This window comes from Cibotium barometz, chromosome 37 (genome assembly GCF_041138505.1).
Source record: "Cibotium barometz isolate CiBa-2024 chromosome 37, ASM4113850v1, whole genome shotgun sequence".
Taxonomy (NCBI): Eukaryota; Viridiplantae; Streptophyta; class Polypodiopsida; order Cyatheales; family Cibotiaceae; genus Cibotium; species Cibotium barometz.
The window spans coordinates 40,088,021-40,102,294 of record NC_141082.1 but is presented as its reverse complement, the minus strand read 5'-3'; positions in this window follow the sequence as shown (position 1 = coordinate 40,102,294).

The following is a 14,274-nucleotide window of genomic DNA, read 5'->3' as shown; positions in this document are numbered from 1 at the left end:
CTGCCAGCTGTTGCTTAATGCTTTTATATTTGTTCAAGTGTGTGATTAAAGGTTCACTTTCCTTCATGTCGAGTTTGTAGAATTGCATTAATAGATTTATCTTGGAATTTTTTGCTTGTGTACTAAATAATTTATTGAGTTCATCCATGCATCTTTTGCCCACTATATCCCTGTGATATGATGAATGATCTCATCATTTAAACTGAGTGCAATAAGCCCCAATGCTTTTTCATTCCTACTCTTCCACTCATTTTCCCCTCTCTCTGGGCATTCATCTCTCCCTTCAACTAATCCCCACAGATTTTTCCTCATCAGCAAATACATGGTTTTTGTCTGCCATGTATAAAACTGTTCCCCATTAAATTTGGCTATTTTCTGTGCTGAATTCATGGTGATGTGAAGGGGGTCTTACCTCTTGATCCAAATTCAAGATTCAAGGGCAGTGTCTACCCTTTTACAACTCAATCTGGTGTTTAATAGATGATTACAATAATTTTATCAGCATAAAATCACCAGAAATTACATTAAATTGAGAGTAACCAATTTGTACGGGATGGTTGGAGTATCAAACCAACTCCGATTTGAAATCTGAAGTTATAGGGATCTGTATCAGATACCTAATGGTTAATTTGAACCCTCAATTGCACCAAAATATAATGATTAGCACTGATTAATCACTGATTAGCAAATTAATGCTCCGGTTTGTGTGCAGAAAACAGAGTATGCGGGGAGCCCAGATCTGGTGCCTTCCACTTCAAATGAGCTCAAATGCTTTCAAAGGCATCAATAGCAATGGGTCTAGTAGAGGATTAAGCCAAGAAACATAATATTTGACCAAATAATGAAAGCTTAATCTCTGTTTTACCAAAGTCACCTGCAGATTTGATGAAGAGCTTTGATCTCAATGTAGACTTGATGAAATTGATTTCTGTCTTCACCAGCTTGTAGAGCATGCTTGAAAACCCCTTGGGCTAGGAGGAATTGAAGCAATTTGTCTTGATGAAGTAGCAATGGAACAATCTGCAGAGAAAAAAGGCACCGGCGAAAATGACGATTTCTCCTGATTCCTTCGGCGGTTTGCTACACCGTTTCGATGAGCTGGTAGCCAGGGGTGTTGGCTAGCTTAAGCTAGAAGCTTGTGCCCTAATTTGATGTGTGCTAAGTGCTAGAGACCCTCCACTGGCTGGGGGTGAAGGGGAAGAGTGAAAACTCACTAAAAAACTTGATTTTTTTGCTAATTACCTACTAATCCTGATTAATTCACTAATGGGCTCATAAATCTGGTTGATTCTAGGCATGGCTCTGATACCATGTTGAAATTTGAGCTAAATGATGAGCTATGGTGGATCAAACACTAGAATCAACATAATTAACGATTAGCAAGTGATTAAGACGTATTTAGTGAATAATTAGCACATAGATTAATGTAGGCATGGATACTCAAAAACCAGCAAATTCTCATTAGGGCTATGCCTCAATTTATAGAGTTTACATCAAGCATCTAATCCCATTGATTTCTCCATGATTCACTCCCAGAATATCTCCACCTTTTGCCTGATTCTCTCCACCTCTTCTCTTTTCCCTGATTATCTCCCAGAATAACTCCACACTCCTAAATTCCCTCATGCTACCCATTATTCTTTCCCAGTAGATTCTTCTAACCTTTTCACAGGTTCTTTCACAATTACATCTCCTCTTTTACAGCCTCTATCCAAGAGCTTGTTCCCACACACACCCTATTCACTTGTATATTTCAACATGTTCTTTAGTGGGCACGTGCTCTCTCTCTCTCTCTCTCTCTCTCTCTCTCTCTCTTCTTAGCATGTTTGATCTACACGTGTTCTTTTGGGTTCTCTCTATGTCTCTTGATATGGTGTCTGCAATAATCAGGCTTTCTATGCAACAATTCCCAGGGAGAGGTGAGTGGAATGGAGAGCGTGAATGTGGGTAGCCAAGATGTGAGAGGTTGTGCAGCTAAAGAGAGGGAGGTGGGTAAAAATGGCATGGGTTGGTGGGGAATAGGGTTGTAGTTTAAGGTGCACAGTAGGGGGGAGTTATGAGATAGAGAGGTGTCATGGATGACCAAGTCGGCGTGCAAGGTGTGGCTCAAAGGAGGAGAGAAGAGATGGAGAGGCATGTGGTTAGGTGGGGCGAGAGTTAGGTTATAGGGTTGTATTAATTAAATGCCATGTCAGTGGCATTTAATTAATACAACACAGATAGAATGTGTGAATATACACCGGCTAAATATGGATTCAGACACGGACGCGGACCTTGAGATGAATCCAATTTCAAATATTTTAACACATCAGGTACTAAGGTTAAAAACCCTTCAGGCTCTAAGGGTTTTGCAAGGCCATCCAACCTTCCCTCCTCATGCACCACTATGTCCCTCCTCAAGCATCATAGCCCTCAAGGCACCCCCAGGCTATCATGTCATGCAAACCCATGAGGGACACACAAAGAGAGAGAGAGAGAGAGAGAGAGAGAGAGAGAGAGAGAGAGAGAGAGAGAGAGAGAGAGAGATGTAAATGGTATCAAAGCAAATAGCTTCTTGGAAATGTGCCAGATTCCAAATAAGGCATATATCGAAATATTTTTTCCTTAAAAATACATTGTCCATTCTCTTTTTCTCAAATTGTTTATTTTATTTTATTTTTAAAATAAATGGGATAAGGTTGGATATTTTGTTTATTTCAAACATATGCACAAAACATTTCTAATTGTATCAATTAATTGAATGTTGCTACCTTGACACAAAGGAGTCTCAGGTGTCCTCCACACGACCCTATAAGAGTGGGAGATTTTGGATAGTGGTGGTGTTTCCACTGTTGATTGGTGCTCTGTGCTTGCATCGTTGTCTTAGATTTCCTCTATGTTGTTTGTGGTGCATCTATGTTTTTCTTAGAGATTTTACCACTATTTGAGGCTCTACATATGCGACCTTTGGAGTCAATGGCTTATCACCATTTTCTAGAGGTGTCATGGGATAGAGAGCCTACTCGTGAGGAGTCTTATGGTAGCTTGGAGAGGAGATTCACATTTACGGCTTGCTTTGTTAAGTTTTTTTGCCACTACGATGACATTTTCCCTCAGTTGGGATAGCCCTTGTTTTCAAGGCATGTTTGAAGAGAGGACGTGCGTGTGCATCGATGGTGGGGCAATGATGAGATACTACTATCTTCATACATTCATCCCTTACTACATGCTAGAAAGCGAGGAAGACATGAGGATGCTAGCAGTTCATAGACCGCTATGATGAGATTGATGCACATGAGGGAGAAAACCTGCATAACTAGTGAGCTTATGCACCTTCCTCATACTAATAGTGGTGACTAGACATTTGTGTTTTTGATAGTAGTTAGTTAGGATTCCTATGTTGTTTGTGTTTTTGATAGTAGTTAGTTTAGGATTCCTATGTTGTTTGATTTGCTATGGTTTTAGTAGCGACGATCTTTGATATGGATTTCTTTTTTCTAGTTTGCTAGGTTTTTAATTATGGATTCCCATGTTTTTTGGTTCATCAAATGGATAGCAACACAATATAGTTGTGTTGCTATAGTCTTATTTTCTTCTTCTTTTTGTTTGCTATGGTTCTAATTATGGATTCCTGTGTTTTTTGGTTCATTGAATGGATAGCAACACAATATAGTTGTGTTTCTATAGTTTTATTTTTGTGTTGTGAAGGCCACTTGATTTGGTATCAATGTACTTATGAATGTACTGGAAGATATGCATTGAAGTGTAGCTAAAGTGCTCTCTTTTGTTCTATTAATACCTCGGCTCTATCTCTCACTCAATATTTATATAGTCCACTATCAAACACCTAGTTGCACCAATTTAAATACAATTCAAATCGCTAGTTCAATGATGAATGCCCTTCTGAAGAAGAGGTCTTTTGCCATACCTCGCTTGATATTTTGGTTTGCTAAAAAAAAGTCACTCAGAGTATGGTAGACCTCATACATAGAAGAATTAGAAGGTACTTAACCCTATCATTTCTCTAAATGGAAATGAATGTAGATCTAGGTTTATTTCAAAGAAATATTTCACTTACCATGGAGCTTTATTTTATTTATGAGATTTGTACTGCTTAATTTAATTTAAGAGAAGAGTAATACCGAATTTAATTTGAATGCACTTAACATAAGATGCAATCATTTAATTTTCTTTGTTGCTATTTATTTATGCCTTAGTTTCTAACCAAAGAGCAAGAATTGGAAGCTAAGCACAAGGCCTTGGCCTCCATGGTTATTACTTAACTCCACAAATAGCCTCGGCGGGGGGGGGGGGGGTCAGTCAAATATATATAAGATAGCACGTGAGTTCAATGGAAGGGGTTTTTTTCTCTTGTACAGTTACATAATACATAAGGGGATTTTAAATTGAAATCGTGAAAATTTTGGTACATAAGGGGTACTTTTATTGTAAAATGCATTACAAAATGGGTTCTTTTAAAATTAAAAAATCCATAAGTAGGGGTTTTTTTAACACCCCTTGAACGTACGTACTACATAGGGGATTAGTAGAGTGAGTCCCCAAGCAAAAATCTCGTCAAAGTTGAGGATGACATCGAGGAAGACAAAGAGACCCATAGAAAGGAAGTTGAGGAGAGAAAGAGAAAAGTGGTAACCCTTACTAGAAGAGTAGAAGAGGCTAAAGTAATGCATGAGGAGCTTCAACAAGTAGCCAAGAAGAAAGAAAGAGCACAAGGTGATGACATAACAAGGCTCCAAGAGAAGGTAACTAATTGTTATATGTACATTATGTGTGCTATGTTATATACACATTATGTGTGCATATACTAGGAGGCTAACCCATATTAGGCTTGTGAGCATGGGAGCATGGGAACAAGCTCTAGTGGAGCATGGGTTAGGACTAACCTTAAGGGTTAAGGTTAGGGTCAGGCATCCAAGGGTCACACATGAGGAATGGAAAGTCAAGAGTCACTTGAGGGCCCTCCTATATAATAGGGACATGGGGCACACTCAAGGGAGCTTGGGGCTTGGAGGCTAGGAAGCTTGAGGCTTCAAGCTTCCTAGCCTCCAAGCCCCAAGCTCCCTTGAGTGTGCCCCATGTCCCTATTATATAGGAGGGCCCTCAAGTGACTCTTGACTTTCCATTCCTCATGTGTGACCCTTGGATGCCTGACCCTAACCTTAACCCTTAAGGTTAGTCCTAACCCATGCTCCACTAGAGCTTGTTCCCATGCTCCCATGCTCACAAGCCTAATATGGGTTAGCCTCCTAGTATATGCACACATAATGTGTATATAACATAGCACACATAATGTACATATAACACTAATCCAGTCAATTATCTAAAGGAAATAAATCTAGATTCTTTAAAAAAAACAAAACATATCATTGAACATTTTTTTTAAGAGATGTTTAGTGCTGATTTTAAATCAAGTTCATTAGATGTAATAATTTGTCTTTCTTGGGTGCTCACTAATTTCCATTGAAACTTCCTTTATCACTCAAAATATTGTGACATAGTTTCTAACCAAAGAGGAAGAATCAGAAGATGAGCACAAGGTCTTCGACTTCATGGTTATGGAACTGTAAAAACATCTTATCAAGGTATAAGCTGATGTCGAGGAAGCAAAAAAGGCCCATAGAAATGAAGTTGAGGATAGGAAGAGAGAGGAAAAAGATAGCCCAATTTGGAATCCACCACATTGGTGTCATTTTGGAAAATCTTGGTACAAGGATAGAAAGCATGATATGACCATTCTTGATTGCCACCCATGGAGGGAGGTTGTAATTCATCAATACAATAGGCCAAGTAGACATGATGTGGACTTGAAACCAAATGGGTTAACACCATCCATGCCCAAGCCAATACATAAGTGACCACGTTCATCTTTAAACTCTAGCCATTGATAATCCACATGTTTCCATGCCAATGAATCAGCTTACGATCTTCATGATGCCATCAGTTAAGCAATGACTTGTATGCCATGTCATGAGTTCTAAAATCCCTGTACATTTAAACATGTGTTCGATGCAAGGAATGATAGGAAAGTATCTGAAAACCTTTCAAGAAATTTTGTCTCCTTGTTTGCAAATCATCTCTATATCATCTCTCTCCACATTGTAGACATTGTGTTGCATCTTTATTAACCCCTTCTAAATAGCATGCAATCATTGAGACATGCATGTATTTTGTATAATCCATACCTAGCATAGAGATCAATTTATGAGACCCATCTCATGAGTCTCTATGTTTATTTTTTATGTGAAGTGGTTCAAGGTAGTGAGTCAAGGACCACAAGGAACTATGTGCAAAGATAAGAGCCGATTTGTGCAAGTAAACTCCACAAAGATATGGACAAACCAAAGGGACACATTTGTGCTACCAGAGCATTGTGAGCAGATCGCCTTCAAGGTGGACCCGAGAGATCATAGGTGATTGTTTGTAATCCAAATTGATCCATGTAGTAAACAAATATTTTAAGATTGGAACTTTCAGATGAAGTAGAGGTTACGGAACCCACTCAAGAAGCACAAGAAAGAAATATTAATCTAGGTTGAACAACTAGAAGAAGGATCAAATGAAGGTATAGTAATTCAACCATTACTAGCACTTGAACTAGAAGCAAACACAAAAACTAATCTAGAATTCAAAGAAGAAATAGGAGAAAAACTTCCAACGCAATCACCTCTAATGCCTGAAATAGAAGAGGATGATACGGAGGCTACACCTATTGACGAAGATGTAGATAGAGATGTATTTTTGGAAATAGATGTATTTGGAGCCATGGATCTAGTGAGGATGAGAGAGTTGATGATGAGCTATAACTTCTTATTTCAAAGTTTTTTTATTAAGAAATATTTGGTTTTTGTCAATGTTTTTGTTTTTTATACACTTAATTTTTTCACAACTCTATTTTTTTTAAAATTATCTTTCGACACGCTTTTTGATGCTTATTTTGACGATTATTTCGACGCTTGCTTTCAATGAATATTTTGATGTCAAATTTTGACGTTTATATCAGCTATATCGACGGTGCAGAAAACATCGATAGACCAAGTATCCGAAATGGGTCATCCTTTAGCAGTGTACACACTACCTCAAGAGAATTGAGGCGAGTCATTTCACTGGATGTAGGATCTATATCCTTTAAGGAAATATACCTACATACATGGAAATCATGTGTAATATTTATTATACATACCTTGCGATTACATATGAGAATACCAAATATTAAATATAACTTAGATAGGGAATTAAAGAGAATCACTAAGCTTCCCATTTTGTAAATAGCCTCTCTCACATTCTTGTCTCCACAACCAACTATAGCTATTGGAAGAATAAACTATGCATAGAAAAAAATGGAAGTTAGTATATGAGCCTACACATTATGTACCATAAAGAGAAAATGAATAAAATAATATTCTAATACCTATAATATGTTGTGCCAATCATGTGTCTTGAGGCCATATAATTGTACCTCTCCTTTCTTTTTAGTCTTTGTGAAAGTACCCTTAAATGAATGCAGTACTCCCGTTAGTGTACAAAAAGAGACAATCAAAATTTTCACCTTATTGTGCTTCTTCTTGGTTTACCCATGATGTCTTTGGTAGGACCATGTTGCCACTCTCATCTACAATTGACCATGCACTTTGAAGGCATCCAATATTTTGTAAGTCATCCTTTACACTCTTGGTATCTCTTTTACCAATTAAATGATCCCAAATATTTGTTGCCACACTCTTGAAGATATGCATGGGGTCTAAGAGATGATTTATCTTTAACTCTCACTAATATGGAAGTTGAAAGAAGATTGAGTGTCTTGACATCTTATCAACGGTGGATAGTGGATCTGGGGTGCTTCTCCATGTCTTAAACCAATCTCTACCTCTCATCACAACTGGTGAGACATCATGTGGAACATACTTAAGATGTGAAGGAGAGAGACCACTTTATTTACTGTAGACTCGTGTCTTTCTGAAACAAGTGATGGTCCACAAATCGAATATGCATGATGTCCAAACCTATTATAAAATTGAGGTAATTGAGAGGTAGAGTAAGACAAGTTTAAAGTTACAATCACACCTATTTATTGGCCTTGGGATATCATGCACTTTGATACCTTGACATAGTGTCTCGAGCTCCATAGTGTCTTAAGCTCCTCAATCAAGGGTCGAGGTACACATCCATGTTTGCCACCTTATACTTTCGTGGTACAAGGAGAGCAAGCATCATATGACCTTTATTGATTTCTACCCATGGAGGGAGGTTTTAATTCACCAATACAATAGGCCAAGTAGACATGATGTGGACTTGAAGCCAAATGGGTTAACACCATCCATGCAAGCTAAGACATAAGTGACCACACTCATCTTTAAACTCTGGCCATTGATGGTTCAAATGTTGCCACGCCAATGAACCAACAACGATCCTCATAATGCCATCATTTGAGTGATGACTTGCATGATGCCATGTCATGAGTTTTAAAATCCCCTTACATTTAAACATGTGTTGGATGCGAGGAATGATAGGAAAGTGTCTCAAAACCTTTCAGGGAATTCTGTCAACTTGTTGTTTGCAAATCATCTTTGTATCACCTCTTTCCACATTGTAGACATTGTTTTGTGCATAGGCTCTATGTGAAGCTTCTCCATAGAGCATATGCAAGACTATGCATAATAGCTTTATGCATATGCAAGACTATGCATAATAGCTTTATGCATAGAGCCTGAGCAAGCTTATGCATAGAGCTTTATGCATAGGCTTTATGTATAGAGCCTATGTAAGCTTATGTATAGGCTTTATACATAGATCCTATGCAAGCTTACGCATGAGAGCTTTATGTATAGGCTCTATGCATAGCTCTCTACATGTAGCCTTTATGCATAGGCTCTATGTGTAGCTATTTATGAATGTGTAGCTATGCATAGCCTTTATGAATGTTTTAAGCTTTAAGAAATTTACTCGTATGCATGTATTTGGTTTGGGCTATGTGTATAGGAAATGTCAATCAACCCATCTCAGGACCCAGATGTCGCACACTTGCAATATCATCAACCAACGTTATGGATAGAAGACATGGACTTAGTTTTCATAGGCACAAGTATGTTTTGTTATCTCTTTTCACATGAACATTATTTATCCTTTATGCATTTTTTAAGTCAATTGATGCATTCTTATATGTAGGCCAACATACCATCGGGCCAATCTACTCCATATGGCCAGTCATTTCCATGAGGAACAATCCACTCCATTGATAAGTGTAGGTCCAAGTGGTACAAGCCCATCATGCTATGGTTGTGATGAGCCTAAGCTACCAACGTCGACTAGACCCCCCTCTCCCTCACGTCCATCTTCACCACAATGTTGTAAGGAGTTTGGGGAGTCTAGTGGACGTTTAGTGGGGGGGAGCAAGCTACTTTTTCTTTAGAAAAAGTAGCACTAAGCCTCTCGAGATACCTCCTTGATCGGGGGGTTCATCATCCACTCATTTTGAGCCACCCTCGAGGAGAGACATCCCACAGTTTGATCCAACCCTACCATATAATGTAGATGTCGATGGGGTGCTTGTGATGGATAGTGGAGGGAATCAAGTCATCAAGCGGATGCATATACTAACTCACTTGGAGTTCACAAACTCCTTTAAAAAGTGGAAAGCATAAGATGAGCTATCAAACAATATGTTATTGATGTGCTCAAGATTGAGTTTGTTTTTCCACATCCAGGCCTTGCCTTCTCTCGGACAATCGGATGAAGAAGAGGATAAAGCTTTTTCTCTTTAATAGGAGACCAAACATTAAGAGAGTGGCCAAGAACAACATGGAGAAACCAAGCGTTTTCTAAAACAAGAGGAGTGGAGGCATGTGCAAAGCTTTTTAAGGAAGTATCTGCATGCTTTTCAATGATGATGGTGGCGGTAAGCGATTCAAGACTACAGAAGCGAGTAGCATCACATTTTGGCTCAGGAGAGGAAAATCCTCCTTTATTTTCAGCTTTATAAGTGTCTATTCGCCTTTATTTAATCTAAATTTGTTTTCAATGTCTATTGTGTCCTATAACTTATTATATCTTTTTTCAGTTGTTATTGTAGAGGGATATTTTTGGGCATGACCCAACAAAACAAGAGTACAAATATCGGTATAGAGTCCCCCATCCACAATTGTGGGCTTGGATACGTACACAAGGTGTGCATTTGAATGAGTCCATTTTGGGGACACAAGCTGACGAGATAAGTAACACATAAGCCCTTCTCTTACCTTATTCTTGTTTGTATGTATGTAGGATGAAGAGGAAGAGTATTATCCAGACTATGAATGTGAAGTGGGTGAAACAAGTAAAGATGAAGATGAAGACAGGTTAAAGGAATCCGATGAAGATTTTGATTAGCCATACCTTCCTTGCTTTGTTTTTTTATGGCCAAAGGTATTACTAATTGAGCAATATAAAATGTTTTTTTTTCACTTACATTCTTTCCAGTTATTATTTCTTTGTCAAGTTTTACTATTTGTATCAAAATAAAAGGAGTTGGGGCGGCAGACTGGGGAGTCTTGTGATGACTCCCCAGTCTGTCGTCCCAACTTTCTTTTCACGCAATGTGATCGCCTGCTCATCAACAAAAATAGCAACAAAAATCACTGCTCAACAACAAAATTTCATTGCTATTTTTTATGCTAAGTAGCGATCACATTGTAGCGAAAATAGCAACATGTTTAGAAATAAAATAGGTCCGACATCTCTGTGCCCTTGTAGTCAAAAAAACGCTCTTATTTTTTTGCTACATCCTCATTGTGTTGTAGTACTTCTATGTATCTTCCATCGACGTGGATACCCAGATGTGCGACTAAGACTACACATTCATGGTTCCATTGCTAGGACAACCTGTATGCAAGAAGGTGCCACTATCATGAATGGCAAAATTTAGAAATGTCAACCTCATCAAGCTCGATAATAGCTCACTCTACCCAATTTGTAAGTGACACATGTGGTAGCCTCTTAGATTTTGATTGACTTTCTTAAAAGCAAGGGGTGTTGGCAAATTTGGGTATGCAAGAGACATTGATAAATGGAGAAATAGTGCATAAAGCACTAACACATGCATTTCAAATAATAGCTGTGATTTACCTTTGCCTTAATTTTTAGTATCCAATGTGGTATATCTAAAGGGGAGAATTATGGTATATTGTATTTTATTCTCTTGAGAAAGGTGTATTTGCTAAAAAGCACATGAGCAACATCACATTGGAAGATTAAACTACTCTTAAAGGCGAGTATCAATAGTGTGCTAAACTGGTCAATATTGAGTAACCTAAGGTTGAATAGTGAGAATCATTGTCATCATTATCATGGGAACATTTTACATAAGAAGTGCCTACCTTCAATTTGATTCAATGAAGAATTTTTTCAGAAGAGAAGCACACATCTATACCTCTTAGCTTTTGTTTGACTTTCTTAAAAACAAGGGGTGTTGCCAAACTTTAGGTATGCAAGAGACATTGAAAAATTGAGAGAGATTACATATAGCACTAACACATGCACTTCAAATAATAGCTATGATTTACCTTTGCCTTAATTTTCAATATGCAATGGTACATCTAAAGGGGAGGATTATCATATATTATATTTTATTCTCTTGAGAAAGGTGTATTTGCTGAAAAGCACATGAGCAACATTACATTGGAAGATTAAACTAATCTTAAAGGAGAGTATCAATAGTGTGCTAAACAGGTCAATATTGAGTAACCTAAGGTTGAACAATGAGAATCATTGTCATCATTATCATGGGCACGTTTTACATAAGAACCGCCTACCTTTAATGTGATTCAATTAAGAAATTGGTCATAACAGAAGCACACATATATAGCAAAAGACGTGAGTGTACACAACCATTTATCCATTAGAGAACACACTGTATAGAGTCTCGCTATGACACAGAGTATACATAACCTTTCATTGGAAGTAAATGTGATAGCACACACTGTCATAGCCAACGAAACATAAAAGCGGTTACAAATTGCAACTTGGTGGGGATTTGAGCAGCTTGTCCCCATGACTAAGCCAAGTGCCTCGTCACTTATGATATGGAGATTTTCACAAAAGAGATGACACTTTAGCCAGTAGTAGCCAAGATTCAACCAAACCGCCAAGAAGCCCCGGTAAGCTACCTGGCCAAGCCCCCAGAGGCCGCCACAACACTAGCCCCGATTACGTAATAATAGCTTCAAGGCAGTACTACTCTCCACGAAAAACAACAAGAAGCAGCTCATCTCATGAGGGAACTTTGTTTTGAGCTTAAGGTGGCAGGTAGCTTACACCAAAGCTCTATAAAATTGGTGGGATTGGCGGCGTCTTCCCACCATAAATCCATGCATTATACAAGCTCTAGCTTGAGCTACATTCCTTTGTCCATTCAAAGGAGTAGTAATCAATGATGGCAACATAGATCTATCTTTTTCCTAGCCTCCTAATATCTAGCTCATCTCCACTTCAATGCTATCCCTTTGCTCTAACCCTTTCTCTTCGCTCATTTAAACCTTTTAATCTAATGTCAGGAATCCTTCTTTTACATCCCTTATCCCCATTTCTTTTTATTCCCCTTTTCGACACCCATGCACATACCAACTCAACCCATTGAGAATAGGCTTCGAGATATATGCACATCTCTTTGTAATGCAACACCAGAAGCAATCTAACGATATCAATAACACTACATATTTAACAATATCTCATACTTCTGTTGCCATGTAGCCGCTCAAAAACCCCTCTAAACCTTAATATCCCTTATCCATGTCATCCATCCACACACTAACAATAACTAACTTTTTACTTGTCACCTAACTTTACACACACACTAACTTTAATTCATTACTAACTTTACACTCCCACACACCATCTACTAACTTCATTTATTTTGAGTAACTAATAGTTTGATTTTCCTTTTTTCATTTCTCTCATTCACTTTCACACACGCGCGCTAGGATACATCTACTAACCTCACCTTTCACGCACTCACACACACCACATACTAATGTTTCAACACTCTCTACAACTAATATCACTAGCATTTGTCTTTTTTGTTTTCTCTTAAAAAATAAAAATTAAAACAGAAAAAAATGAAAAAGATATGTTTTTCACAATCAAAATGCAAAGTTTATTCTCTCTCTCCCTCTCTCATTAGGAGGTGTACAGTTTTCAAAATACTTTAATGCCCGCATTAGCAAATTGTGTAAAAACTTTCCATAGCTATGGCACATCACTTGGAACATGTCCTTGCTCAAATTTGCCCATGATGAAGCATTCATACTAGTAGCTACATGAGGATCCTTCGATGGTATGAGAGTTGGTGGGGTATTTTTCCATTTCTTGAGAGCAGATGGATCCTCTTGCATCCACACTGTTTTATGAGTCGTGGACATCTCATCGCGAGGTGCTCTATCAGGACCCAATGCACTTCATGGTATTACATGTCTTCCCCTATGTATTCATTTTACTCTAGGATCATATTGCCTTTTTCTATCTAAAACATCAGGTAGAGGTATTGCATTTAATTTATCATGTTCCGCCCTCAAATTCGGTCACACATGCCCAAACTATTGCTCCCATCCCATACCGTGGCCACCTAGCACAATTTTTGGAGAATCACTTTTCTATGCTCACCCCCTTGAAGATTGTACCCCATGATAAATCCAACACAACCTCTATGTTAGACATTTTGTCCACTTATAATTTACATTGGGAGATGCATGTTGATCCTCACATAGCCTTGCCATTGACTATTGCATTTGACACAGGTTTTGCTACACAATTGAATAAATTTTCTCTTCTTTTTGAGCCATTTTATGAGGTGGAAAAAACCATTCATGTATTTATAGGGGATCTCTAAGTTTTCATGTTTTGGGATAGAGCCTCTATACACTCCACCATATTCTCTAGGTGTAGAATGCTATGGTGGATACCACTCATCACTAGATTTTTCTCAAGCTATAGTTTGGAGGACCCTTATTTGGAAACTAGGATTAGGCTCCATTGATTCTCCATGGAATTTAACAATCTTATGCTTGTCATCAGACTATGTGCCCACCCTTGAAGATCCTTTTGATAAGGATGAATTTTCCCTGATGGCCACATCTTTTGTGGAGGTGTTCCTCTACTCCATAGTACATTGATTGCCCACATCTTTCAAACTTGGGAGTAGTACATTGGCACTGGCTATGGCACCCCATTTGTCTTCATTCATTTCGGACCACCCTGGATTACATCAAGCAACAGGGTACGTAGAGTTTTTCATTTTTGTTTAGGATT